This window comes from Saimiri boliviensis, chromosome 1 (genome assembly GCF_048565385.1).
Source record: "Saimiri boliviensis isolate mSaiBol1 chromosome 1, mSaiBol1.pri, whole genome shotgun sequence".
NCBI classification, from domain to species: Eukaryota; Metazoa; Chordata; class Mammalia; order Primates; family Cebidae; genus Saimiri; species Saimiri boliviensis.
In genome coordinates, this window is record NC_133449.1 from 20,353,329 (window position 1) to 20,366,410 (window position 13,082).

Consider the following 13,082-nt stretch of genomic DNA (forward strand, 5'->3'; position numbering starts at 1 on the left):
TTCCATATGCTTGTTGGCCACTTGAGTGTCTTCTTTTGAAAACTATCTGCCATGTTCTTTGCCCACTTTTTAATAAGGTTGTTTGGTTTTGGCTTGTAAATTTAAGGTCCTTATAGATTCTAGATATTAGACCTTTAGTCAGATGCATAGTTTGCAAATATTCTCTCCATTCTGTTAGGTTGTATGTTTATTCTGTTGATAGTTTCATTTGCTGTTCAGAAGCCCTCCAGTTTAGTTAGGTTCTATTTGTCAGTTTTTGTTTTTGTCATGATTGCTTTGGTGTTTTTATCATGAAGTCTTTGACAGGAATTTTCCAAGCTACCTTCTAGGGTTTTAATAGTTTTTAATTTTAGATTTAGGTCTTTATTTTTTTTTTCATTTTTTTATTGCATTTTAGGTTTTGGGGTACATGTGATGAACATGCAAGATTGTTGCATAGGTACACACATGGCAGTGTGCTTTGCTGCCTTCCGTCCCCTCACCTGTATCTGTCATTTCTCCCCATGCTATCTCTTCCCACCTCCCCACCCCCCTCCCCTCCCCCATTTCCCCCCAACGGACCCCAGTGTGTAGTGCTCCCCTCCCTGTGTCCATGTGTTCTCATTGTTCAACACCTGCCTATGAGCGAGAATATACGGTGTTTGATAGGTCTTTAATCCATCTTGAGTCAATATTTGTATCTGGTGTAGGGAACGGGTCCAACTTCAATCTTCTGCATATGGCTAGCCAGTTAACCCAGCTCCATTTACTGAATTAGGGAGTCCTTTCCCCTTGCCAAATTCTCCTCCATGTGGGGCTTATCCCATTTTGTAGATCCACCAGCAAAGTACAAAACATCCTATTTCCCATAGTCTTACCAACGGAGTGTATTGTTACACTTTTGAATGTTTGCCAATCTGTTGAGTAAGAAATGGTATCTTGGTATAGTTTTAATTTGCATTTCTCGTACTATGGAGTGAGGGCAAACATCCTTTCTTATTATTTAAGTTCATTTTTTATATCTCTGTTTGTGAATTGTCTGTGTTGTGCCCATTTTTCTAAAATTTTTCAGTCTTTTTTTCCTCTCAAATTTTGAATTTCTTTAAATTTAGAGATATTAGTCCTTTATCTGTGATACTTGTTGCAAATATTTTCTCTTACTTTTATTGCCTCTGGATTTCAGGTAATAGGAAACCTTTCCCTACACTGAAGTTAAAGTGAAACTCACCCATGTTTTCTTCTAGTACTTACATGATTTTCTTTAGCTGACTTTGGTATTCACCTAATTTCCAAGGTGTTTTTGTTTTTGTTTTCCTCTGAAGATTCCTGACTTTTTTTTTTGTTAGTTCAGCTATTCATTTTGAAAAAGTCATGGGTGTTGATGAATGTGTTAATTACTTTGATTGTGGTAATTATTGTACAACGTATACATAAATCATTATGATGTACAGCTTGGAAAGATTCAATCTTTGTTGATTAAATATTTTAAAATAAAAATAAAGTGAAATAAAATAAAACAAGCTTAGAAATAGATAAAGCATTTTGTTTAGCTGTTTCAGTTGTATTTATAGGGGAATCATTCAGGGTATTGAGTCTGTGTTGGTGTTGGAAATATAAATAAGCTAATCTTTTCTCTGCAGCCCTTGAAGAAGATTAGTTTACCCATCCAATTCCTAAACCCATATTCTTACCACAGCATGTTAATCATTTTAGAAATATGCTTTCAGATCATCATACTATTTTATTTTAAAGCTATTGAAAATAAAAGTGACCGTTACACTACAATAGGCAAACTACACTTAACTCACTAGCATTGCTAAAACCAGGTCCATTAAGTGGAAAGGCTTATTCTTGAAGAGGTATGAATTAGCTGCCTTACAAATTTACTTATAACGCCAGCAGGTTACTTTTCTCCCCTATCTTTTTTTTTTTCTCGTTGATTTTTTGAGTGAACTATTATGTGTAAAATTGGATTTATCAAAGAAAAAAAGATTAAATTTTGTGTTGTGAAATGGTGCATAACTTTTCTAAAAGATGCTTTCTGTATTTACTTAAAATAAAATACAGATTTAGATTAAATACTTAAATATAGATTACTTAGTTGAATCTATATTTTTTAAAGGAAGACTTTAAGCAAGAGCAAGTTTAATTCAAAAACATGGTACTTGAATCTTTATGTGACTAACAAAATATTAAGACAATTCAAATTTTTCTCGAGATATGAACCCAAACAGAAGCATGCTATTCATAATCAGCAATATTAGTTTAACAGACAAATGAAATTCAAACTCTTAATAATTAATTAAAATTTAAAGTAGTTCTTATCAATACACAAATGTACTTCAGTAGGAGGTTATTAATCACTGTAAGGTACCCATACGGCTTTCTCTGTGCTTTAGACTTGATAAGGCATGATAGCTCATACTGTACACATGGCTTTTTTATAGTCAAAAAGTGCCAGAATTTCACATAGTAGCATTTTCACTTGTCAACAATGTTATAGATGAAAATGAAACTCAGATTTTTGGAAAATACCTCTTTATAGTCCCAATATCTATTCCTGGACTTGATCTAGTACAGTTGTTATTTCTGGCACTTGGACATTTTGAAGTCAATTTCACAGACATTGAACTGAGCAGGTCTATACATAAGTCTAAAGATTTTATGCAGGCTCTATCCAAGGAAACCTTAGTTTTCTATCAGTTGCTTTTGGGTTCCCTACCCTCCGAACTGCACTGTAAATTCTCTTATCTTCTAGATTTGGTAAAGTGTTTTAGATGAACTGTTGGTTAAAAGAGACAGCTGATAGCTTACCAGATAAAACATAATCTCCACTGCCAAAGATACATTTTGAAAATCATTGTAATTTTTAATAGTTAAGTGAGAAACTCTGAAAACATATCTTTGCTTAAAATTTTTTCCCAGAAAATCTTCCTAAAATTCACATTCTATAAGCTGTACTCCTCCTTAATTTCCTAGTTTCTAACTACTTCCAAGGGTCTCCGTAGCTGGAACTTTGCAGAGTGTTTACTTAATAAATATTTGTGGCCCGAAAGAAGAATCAGATTATAATAGACAGTATATGAGGACATGGCAAATCTCATAGATCTAAAATGGTTCAGATGATGGTCTGATACCATATAATTTATAATTTAAGTAGATTATAATATGGAGCTATATCTGTATAAGTCTTTTTTATTTTATTTTATTTTTTTTTTTTGAGTCAGAGTTTCGCTCTTGTTACCCAGGCTGGAGTGCAATGGCGCGATCTCGGCTCACCGCAACCTCTGCCTCCTGGGTTCAGGCAATTCTCCTGCCTCAGCCTCCTGAGTAGCTGGGATTACAGGCATGTGCCACCATACCCAGCTAATTTTTTATATTTTTAGTAGAGACGGGGTTTCACCATGTTGACCAGGATGGTCTCGATCTCTTGACCTCGTGATCCACCCGCCTCGGCCTCCCAAAGTGCTGGGATTACAGGCTTGAGCCACCGCACCTGGCCCTGTGTAAGTCTTTAGTTCTCAGGTGAGAAAGTGATTGTCTTCATAGTTGGCTGTGGATATGGTAGGACACATAAGCAGCAGCACCAGACTATGATTAAATTAATATAAGAATGTGAAATATTTGAAGGCCAAAGCTATGGATAACATCAAAGGAAACTCAGTATACTGAAACTACATGATGTTTGATATGAAATATTTATGGAAAATTAGAAACTTCCTTCCTTGCTCTGGCTCATGGTGGGTTTTAAACTGTATTCACTGACCTGCTTCCTGTCTGAAACTCACAACAGTCTTATGGGACAGGAGGCTCAGAAGGTCCCTGCCTTTTTGAGGGGTGAAGAATTTTAACCTCAGGAGAGTTTTTGACCTTCTAAGGTTTTCCAGCATTATTGGCAGGTTTTGGACTGAAACACGGACTTCTAGACTCTTCATCAAGTACTCTTTCTCGTTCTAACATCAGGAGAAAAGAAAGCATAAGAAGAAAAAAGAAAAAAGTTTAATTTCATAGGTTGTTACAGATGATAGACATATGAAAAAGTATTTTAAAATATAATAAATACGGTGAACTTTGTAATAGATTTCCTGGGAAAAGTTTCTAATGGTTGAATGTATTTACACATGTCAGTCTTTAGGATCCAGCCCTTTTCAGGCCTTTGGGGTCAGATGAGGATGAAAAGAAGGCACCTTGGCCCAAAACTCCCTGTTCGGGCGTATTTCCATGCTCAATTCCATTGTCTTCACTAGCTTCCAGAATGATCCTCCCGAAACACAAATCCAATCATGCCACACTCACTTAAAACCCTTTTGGTATTCTGCCCCAGCTTCATTTCCCACCTTTCAAATAGTCCACGCCGAGGCTCTTTTATGTTTCTTCATCTTTGCTTACATGGCCCCTTCTACCTGGAAAAACAAAGAAGCAAAGAAACAAACCTATTTATCCTTCAAGGCTCTGTTTTCATATCTTTTCTTCTGTGAAGACTTCCGTGATCTTCCACCCTTACTTGTACTTCTAAGGCAGAATTAGGCCCACTCTTCTGAGTGTGCCCACAGAACACAGTACTTAGTTACATATTACATGGCAATTGTGATGCAGGTCTATACAGAAGTGCAAAGATTTTATGCAGGCTGTATCCAACGAAACCTTAGTGTTCTCTCAGTTGATTTTGGGTTCTCAAAACGTGTGCACACACACATTTGAACTATATTTTGAGCTACTCACTGGCTGAGAGTTGTCTTCTTTCCACATGTTCACAGTAGCAGCTCTTAGAAAGCGATTAATTAATAAACTAAAGAAACAAATGCAATAGTCCCAGAAGAACCACAAGGTTTCTGGTTATCTGGGAGTTCTCTTTACAGAAGAGAATGTGAAGAGTGTCCCAAGTTCAAAGGAGTTTTATTTTGTCCTGACTTCTTAGGTGGAGATTAAACACAAAAGTGTTGAGGGTAGGGGAGAGGCCAAGGGAAGGCATGGGAGTTTCAGACACTGCAAAAGCTGAGGTTACTAGAAACCTGGACTTTAAAGCTTTGTAAAGCTTTGGGTGATGTTATTGTATTCTGTTGAAGGAGAAACCACATGTAAAGTGAGTATCTGGCAGATAATTGATGCTCAATAAAATAAGGTCCCATCTCTGTGCACTTGTCTGATGAAATGCAATTTGCATTCTCCTTAAACTTGTTCATTACTTTACTCAACAATCATTTATTGAGTATCTGCTCTCTGCCAGGCCTGTGCTAGGCTCCTTTCCCAGAAGAATGTATGGAAGAAAACAAGGAAAGAGTAAATCCTTGGGAGATGTTTGCCATCTAGCCTCTGTTGTCTTCTATACATTCTTCTTGGAAGATCTCATTTATTTTGGGGGTTTTATCTATATGTTAAGCACTTACCATTTTATCTCTCTCCCACATCTCTCGCCTGATTTGTATATCCAATGCCAATTAGCCATCGCTCCCCACAAATGCAACATGCCCATGACTGACCCTGTTTTTTCCTCCCAGTGCCTGATACTTTCCCCTTATCCCAGGAAATGTCGTCACCGGTCTTATCTACTCCAAACCCTGGAATCATCAACTTTAGGGAATATTCGTTGAGTGTCTCCCTTGGACCTTGCACTAGGAGAATATTTTGATAAACATTGTCTGATCTTTGTTTTTTCCGTCTTCTTTATATTACTCCTTCATTCCCACTTCCCCATATCCAACCTGACTTCAATATTCCTACAAAGTTTCTTTTTCCTCCTCCTCTTCTCCATAGCCAGTGTCCTGATTAAAGTTTTCAAAATCTCTCATTTTTACCACTGGAATGTCTTCTCCTCTTCAATGCTTCTAGAGTATTGTCTGAAGTCTCTGATGGCTCCTCTTTCTTGCAGAATGAAATCTACCCTCAGTTTGCCATCCAGAGTCGTAAATGATCTGGTGATTACCTACCTATCTAGCTTTAACCTTCTGTGCCTTTCCCACCCCAGAACCTTGATCTCCAGCAACACCGATTGACTTATTATTTTTTTTTTAATATGCCCCAATATTTTCTACTATAGCATCTTGCTTGAGGTGTTGATCTCCCTGAAGGACTTTTCTCCCTATGAAATCTTACCCAGCCTTAAAGGTCCAGCTTCATTTCCTATCTTTCCAGTTTTTCAGTATCTCCTTAGACTGTAGTAATGTTTCTTTCCCTCCTACTTTCAGAGGGCTTCCTTCATATTGTGGTAGTCAAGCCACCTAGGGATCTTGTTGTGAGTGCTGGAGAAGACAGGCTCTGTCTACAGTTCATGCATCTGGTTCCACTTCTAATTTCAAATGGGACATTATATAACTGATCGTAATCCCTGTGATCTTGGGTTATTATGTTCTGAATCTGTGAAGAGAGAGCATCCCAAACCAATGCCCCTCCAGGAGCTTTGCTGCTTGATTTAGTTAAAAAGGAAAAAGTTATTTGGAACACATAAATGTCCTGTGAAAACAAACAAAGCCGAACCTTGTATGAAATGTGGAAGAATCACTGTGGGAGTTTAAAGAAAAAGGGCAGGGAGTGGCTAACAGCTAACTAGGTTAGGGAGGTTTAGCTGGAGAGAATAATAAAATGCAATGACTAGAGCAGTGATAGCATCAAGGCAGGTTCTCAAGCGATTTTCATGCCGTTTGTTAGGGTACATTAGGTAATAGTCCTACTTTGTCTCAGCTGGTGTGAAGCAAAATAACTTGGCAATGATTATTGCACAAAAAAATGATGACATGATGCAATAGAGGTTGTAGGTAGTGTTAGAACTTCATATGGAATTAGAGGAGGTTTGATCCCAGGTAAAAATCAACAGATTGGAAAAATATAGGAAATAGAGCATAATTTGATTATCTCTAGGGAATTTTCTATATATAGAAAATAAGGAAAAACAATAACAAAAACTACATTTTCTCATTTATAGTTTACCTCTTGGAATATGTAGAAAATCACTTCAAAACTCTGGTTTTCTAGTAAAGCAGTGCACACTAAAGTTATACTGACACTTGAAGTCGTTCAGACAGTGGAAAATAAAATCAGCCACTGAAAACTGTGGTGTCATTGAAATAAGTAAATATGTCTCACCTGAAGATGTTATTGAGTTATGAGGTCAGGTGATATCTGCTCTGTACAGCTGCTTCCGTCTTGTGTCCCCTGCCACCTTGCCCAGGCAGTCTCTCTCTTCTCTGGGCTCCCACAATCTCATGGGCATATATCAATTACAACATTTTCCAGACTCCCTTTAATTGTGTTGTTTCTCCTCTAGACTGAGTATTTCTCGAAAAACATTTCTTACATGTTTTTGCATTTCCTCCAACAATGAAATTCCAAGTTTTGTTTTGCCTTTTTATAATTACCTTTACTTAATGAGGAAAGAGGGCAGAACCAGAACTTGGAGGAAAAATGTGAACTGTTTCAACTGGAGTCCTCCCATGCCAGAAAGGAATGAGATGAAATACAAACATCAAACAAATACAGCTTGATGGTCCGTTATAAAGGGGTGAGCATCTGCTGAGGATCTTTCTTAGGAAGGAAGAAGTTGACTGCATCATTATAAGTCAGGGTTTAATGAGGAAGAGGTATTCAGGACTCGGAACTGCATCAAACCAGGCAGCTCCATAGGCCAGGAGATGGAGGTAAATAGAACAATGCCTTCCCCCAAATGGGGAACAGGATTCCGCACTGGGATGGCTGCTGAAGAGGGGCTGTACATGTGAGGAAGAGACTGAGGTGCACTGCAAGAGTCTGTGCTCCCCCAGCAGGCAGGACTTCTTTACTGAAGCCCTGGTTATCATGCAGGCCCCACCAGCAACCAACCGGGTAACCTGGAGCTCTGAGCCTGTTTCACCATCATTCTAAGGGGCCTTAGAAATCCCCTGTGCCAGAGTCTTAGAGGGAACCTCTGAAAACCAGTGAAGTAAAGTGCTTTGTATTATCATGTCTTGCTCCCTGCAGGAGCTTGTCATGGGCAGCTTTGCCTGAAAGAGATCTGAACTTATTATCGGTCATTAATTTTTTGAGTTGTTCTTGAATGACTCTCTCTGGGAATGGGGTCTAAAGGAAAGATGAAAAGAAGTGAGTCTTGAGGTCTGGTGGTCTGAAGGAGGAGCAAGGGAGGAGAGAAGAGGAAGACACCATAAAGCACAGTGCGAGAAAGACCGATGGAAAGGGACAACATCATTCCTGCCTCAGTGGGCTCCTGAGCTGGGCTTGGCCTGGAGAACCAGGAGATTGAGCCAGAGACCCAGCCTGCTTGGTGTGACCTGGGGGCCTCACCCAGGCAATGGATCTGAGAGCAAGAACATAACCTGAGGCAATCATGGCCTTTTTTTTCACTGAGGGCTGGAGTCAAGTTCATAAAAAGAGTTGGTGGATGAGGGACTGTGCCAGAGGAAACATGAACAAAACAGAGCCCCACCCAAGACTTCAGGTGGAGAAAAGAACATAGGAGCATAGATTTCTTTTTGAAACAGGAGTGTGGGTATACATGGCAAAATAGTGAAAGCCCTACTGGGGAAAGACAGTGTACGAAGAAGCCGAGTCCTTTCAAGGTCAGTGTTCATCTTGGAAGTACACTCCGTTTTTACCTCCTCAAAAAAGCAGTGCTGCCAGGTGTGGTGAGCACTTGCAGTCCCACAGTTACTTGGGAGGCTGAGGTGGGAGTATCTCTTGAACTCAGGAGTTTGAGATGAGCCTAGGCAACACAGGAAGATCCCGTCTCAACACAAATAAGAAAAACAAGCAGCCCTTGAAACAGGATTTCTCAGCCTCAGCATTATCAACAGTTTGGGGCCAGAAAGTTCTGTCTTATGCATCGTAGAATGTTTAGCATCACCCCTAGCCTCTACCCATGAGATACCAGTAGTGCCCTCTCCCCGCTTGTGATACCCAAAAATGTGTCCATGTTCAATGGGAGTGTAAAACTGTTCCCAGACAGTATGTATTGGCTTAAATGTTCTAAAGCAGGCAGTTTCTTAGTTTGTTCAATTATTTCCTTATCTCATTTTTTTCCTTTTTCCTCACTGTAATAAGTTTTTAAATGCTGCTTTACATAATTAATTAATTTTCTCATTCATTTAACCAAGTTTCCTCCTCATTAAGGTGGTAATTAACAAGAAATGACATTTTGGTGGTTTAAATGAGACAGTGTTTGAGCAAATGGTAGATAAACTGTGTCTTATTTAACTAATTAGAAAGTATAATTAGCATATTTGCAAATTTATTGATGGAAGCAGTGTAGAGCCCTTAATTGAAACACTGAATCTGGAGTCAGAAACCCTGTTAAGTTTCTGCTCACATGGGTGGGCTATGAAGCTTAGCGCCTTATGATCCTAATGGGTTTAATGTGGTCATGTGGTACATTACTGTGGTAATATCATTTTATTTTTCTACTTTTATGAACCTAAAAACAAAAAGGTTGTCACTAGGAAGTTTTCTGTAGTTTGCCTTTGTCTCAAAATAGTAATGCCTTATGAATTGCATCAAACACAAGTGGGACTAATTTATATTGATGAACCCATAGAGACATGTAAGTATAGAAAAAACAAAATAGTAAAAGGGAGGTAAGAAGTTTCAAAAGGATTCAACTTGATGAACTAAATTGATTAATGAATTTATAACCATTGAATCAATATGTGAGTAACTGCCTACATTCTTAATAAAAATAGGACAATAAAACAGAAATATTTTTAGGAAGGAACTGAATCAGAAAAACACTTAGAAAAAATACAAAACTTCACAAGGGGCTGAAACTGACGTACTTCATAGGAGCTGCTCTGAAGGAGAAACCTTAAAAGAAAGGTAAGTGAAAGCAGCTATGGCAAACAGACGGTGAGCAAGTTGGCTATATGCAAATTGACTTTAAAGGCATTAATTTTAGGCCAACTGGCTTTAGTTAAGCTGTTTTCTTAGAAAACTGTACTGATCTGTTGATTCTGAGGTTAGAAGGTCAGTTTTTGTAGTAAAAAGAAAAAAAGTTAGGCAGATACAGGAAAAGTGAAATAAGGCAGACTGAAAGCACAGATTTCTGCCCAAAGACTATATCCTGTAGTCCTGGCACTTGAATGGAGACATGGCTGAGCCTTACCTCCAGTGGAGGTCCCCTTAGTTGAGATATCTTCCCAACTAATCTCTCCAGCTGTCTCTCACCAGCTCCTCATCCTGCCTTATTTGTTTTCTCATAGTATTTATCATGTCCTGAGTTACATATATATTTGTCTGTTTGTTTATTATGGATCTCCTGTACCACCTCAACCCCCTGCAGAGACACACACACATATGCAGACACACACACATGCACACTTGTGCACACATGCATGCACACACGTGCAGGAATGTAAAGTCTTCAGTTACTATTGTCTTCTGCAGGGCTTTTCTTTGTCAGGATACTTAGGCATTAAAATTATTATTAAATTATTAATAATGATAAGTATTAATTTTAAAACTGTTAAATTATAATCAATATTTGTTTATTTAGCCATTAGCTGATGAGCCTCTTATGCCCTGATCCCTGATCCTCACAATAGCTTTGCAAAATGAGGGTCATATTACATCTTCAAGAAATTCACAGGTCTAGCTGGGCAGGTTAAATGTATTCACAGTAAATCTTTGTTTGCTCAGAGAGGTTCAGAAACAAACCCTAAGATCACACAGGTAGTAATTAGCTTAGCTAGTATTTAAAGTTGGATGAACTAAAGTCTTTCCAAAATGCCATAGTGCCCCAAAGGAGCAACGAGCATCAAGCAAAGAAAGGCCTTTCTGTTCTAAGATATTCTTAAAATTCCAACAGTTTCTCTTGTGATATTTTGGTCTGTTCCATGCTCAGGTGCAGATAAGAGCCCTGGAATGCCCTTGGAAGGTCACTGGGTTCAAGTGACTGACCTGGCCCTGGTGGGGGACACCTATGCAAGGCCATCAGCTCAAAGCTCTAGAACGTTTTAGACATGATGCTAAAGTAGCACTTTCCAGTTGAAATACAATGTGAGCCATAAATAATTAAGTGTATTCTAATAGCCACATTAAAAAAGGACAAAATAGCCAGGCGCAGTGGCTCAAGCCTGTAATCCCAGCACTTTGGGAGGCCGAGGAGGGTGGATCATGAGGTCAATAGATCAAGACTATCCTGGTCAACATGGTGAAACCCCATCTCTACTAAAAATACAAAAAATTAGCTGGGCATGGTGGCGCGTGCCTGTAATCCCAGCTACTCAGGAGGCTGAGGCAGGAGAATTGCCTGAACCCAGGAGGCGGAGGTTGCAGTGAGCCGAGATCGCGACATGGTACTCCAGCCTGGGTAACAAGAGTGAAACTCCGTCTCAAAAAAAAAAAAAAAAAAAAACGACAAATTAATTTTAATAGTATGTTTTGTTTAATGTAATATATCTAAAATATTATCATTTCAATGTGCAATCAGTATAAAAATGAGTAATGATATGTTTTACAGTAATTCTAACATTAGATTAATAAAAAGAAGTCAAAATGTAAAATTCTGTTTCTCTGTTGCTCCAGCCACATTTTCAGTGCTTGACAGCCATGTGTAGCTGGTGATGGCTTTCATGACAAGTGAGATGTCAGAGAAACACTTGGTGCTGGCCAATCAGATGGAGGATCTTCCTCATGCATCCTTTGTGTAATGTCTCCCTCAAGATTTTGGAGTTTCTCCAGCACAACTGCTCAGGGTGGATAGCCTGCTTACCCAATGGGCCTGTGTTCCAATAAACAAGGCAGAAGCTTCACACCTTTCACAATCCTCAAAAGTTATGTTGCATTAGTTCTTCTGTACCCTAGTGTTTAAAGCAGTTGCAAAGTCACCCAGATTCATAGGCAGAGGCCATAGACTGCCTCCTGCCCCTTGATGGAAAGAACTATCAAATAATTTGGGGCCATATTTTAAAACCACCACTTCTCTTTAGTGGGTTGATTTGTGTCCCGTAAAATATGTCCAAGTTTTAACTGCTAGTACTGTGAATGTGACATTTGGAAATAGGGTCTTTGCATATCTAATTAACTTAAAGATCTCAATGAGATCATCTTGGATTTAGGGTTGGTCCAAAATCTGGTAACTGGTGATTTTTTTTTTTTTTTTGAGACAGAGTCTTACTCTATGTCCCAGGCTAGAGGGCAGTGGTGCTATCTTGGCTCACTGCAACATCCACCTCCTGGATTCAAGAGAGTCTCATGCCTCAGTTCCTACGTAACTGGGACTATAGGCGTGTGCCATCACACCTGGCTAATTTTTGTATTTTTATTAGAGATGGGGTTTTGTCATGTTGCCCAGGCTGGTCTCAAACTCCGAACCTCAGGGAATCCTCTGTGTTGGCCTCCTAAAGTGCTGGGATTACAGGCGTGAGCCACCATGCCTGGCCAAGATAACTGGTGTTTTTACAGAAAAGGGACATTTGAGACACACAGACACAGAGACCTAGGGAAAGCATGTGAAGATAGAGGCAGAAACCAGAGTGATGTGTCCACAAGCCAAAGAATGCCTGAACCAGTGAAGCTGGAAGGAGCAAGGAAGTCTTCTTCCCTAGAGCCTTTGGAGGGAATATGCCCTTGCTGACATCTGGATTTTGGATTTTTGGCCTCTAGAACTGTAAGAGAATAAATTTCTGTTGCTTTAAGTTACCAAGTGTGTGGTAATTTGTATAGAAGACCAAAGAAATGAATATACTCTTCAAAGGATTACAGGATTGTGGGAGTGGGTGAGTTTTCTGCTTTTACTTTTTCCAGCCAATAGAGATTGGGGGGTGCAGGTGGTGTACAGTACATCTCTCTCCTCCACCCTTCTTACAATAATATGGCTGGATACAGCCCTGTCATCCTTGACTGTCCTTGGTGTAACATGTTCAACAGCACCTCTGCCATCACTCTGCTCAGGAAATTCACTTTGCTCCCAGTAAGGACTTGATTTTGTCTCCAAGGATGGGCCATCCACTTTGGAGAACCGTTCTCTGCCATCTTTCTCTGAGATGTCCAGACACAAGCACCATCTCTTGTTTTCTCCCATGACCCTGTTTGATCTCCACTGCATTTTTCGTAGACTCTGGTTCAGGGTTACAGATATTTCCTCTTTTGTCAAAGATGAAGGTTAAATGTTGGTTTGATTTTTG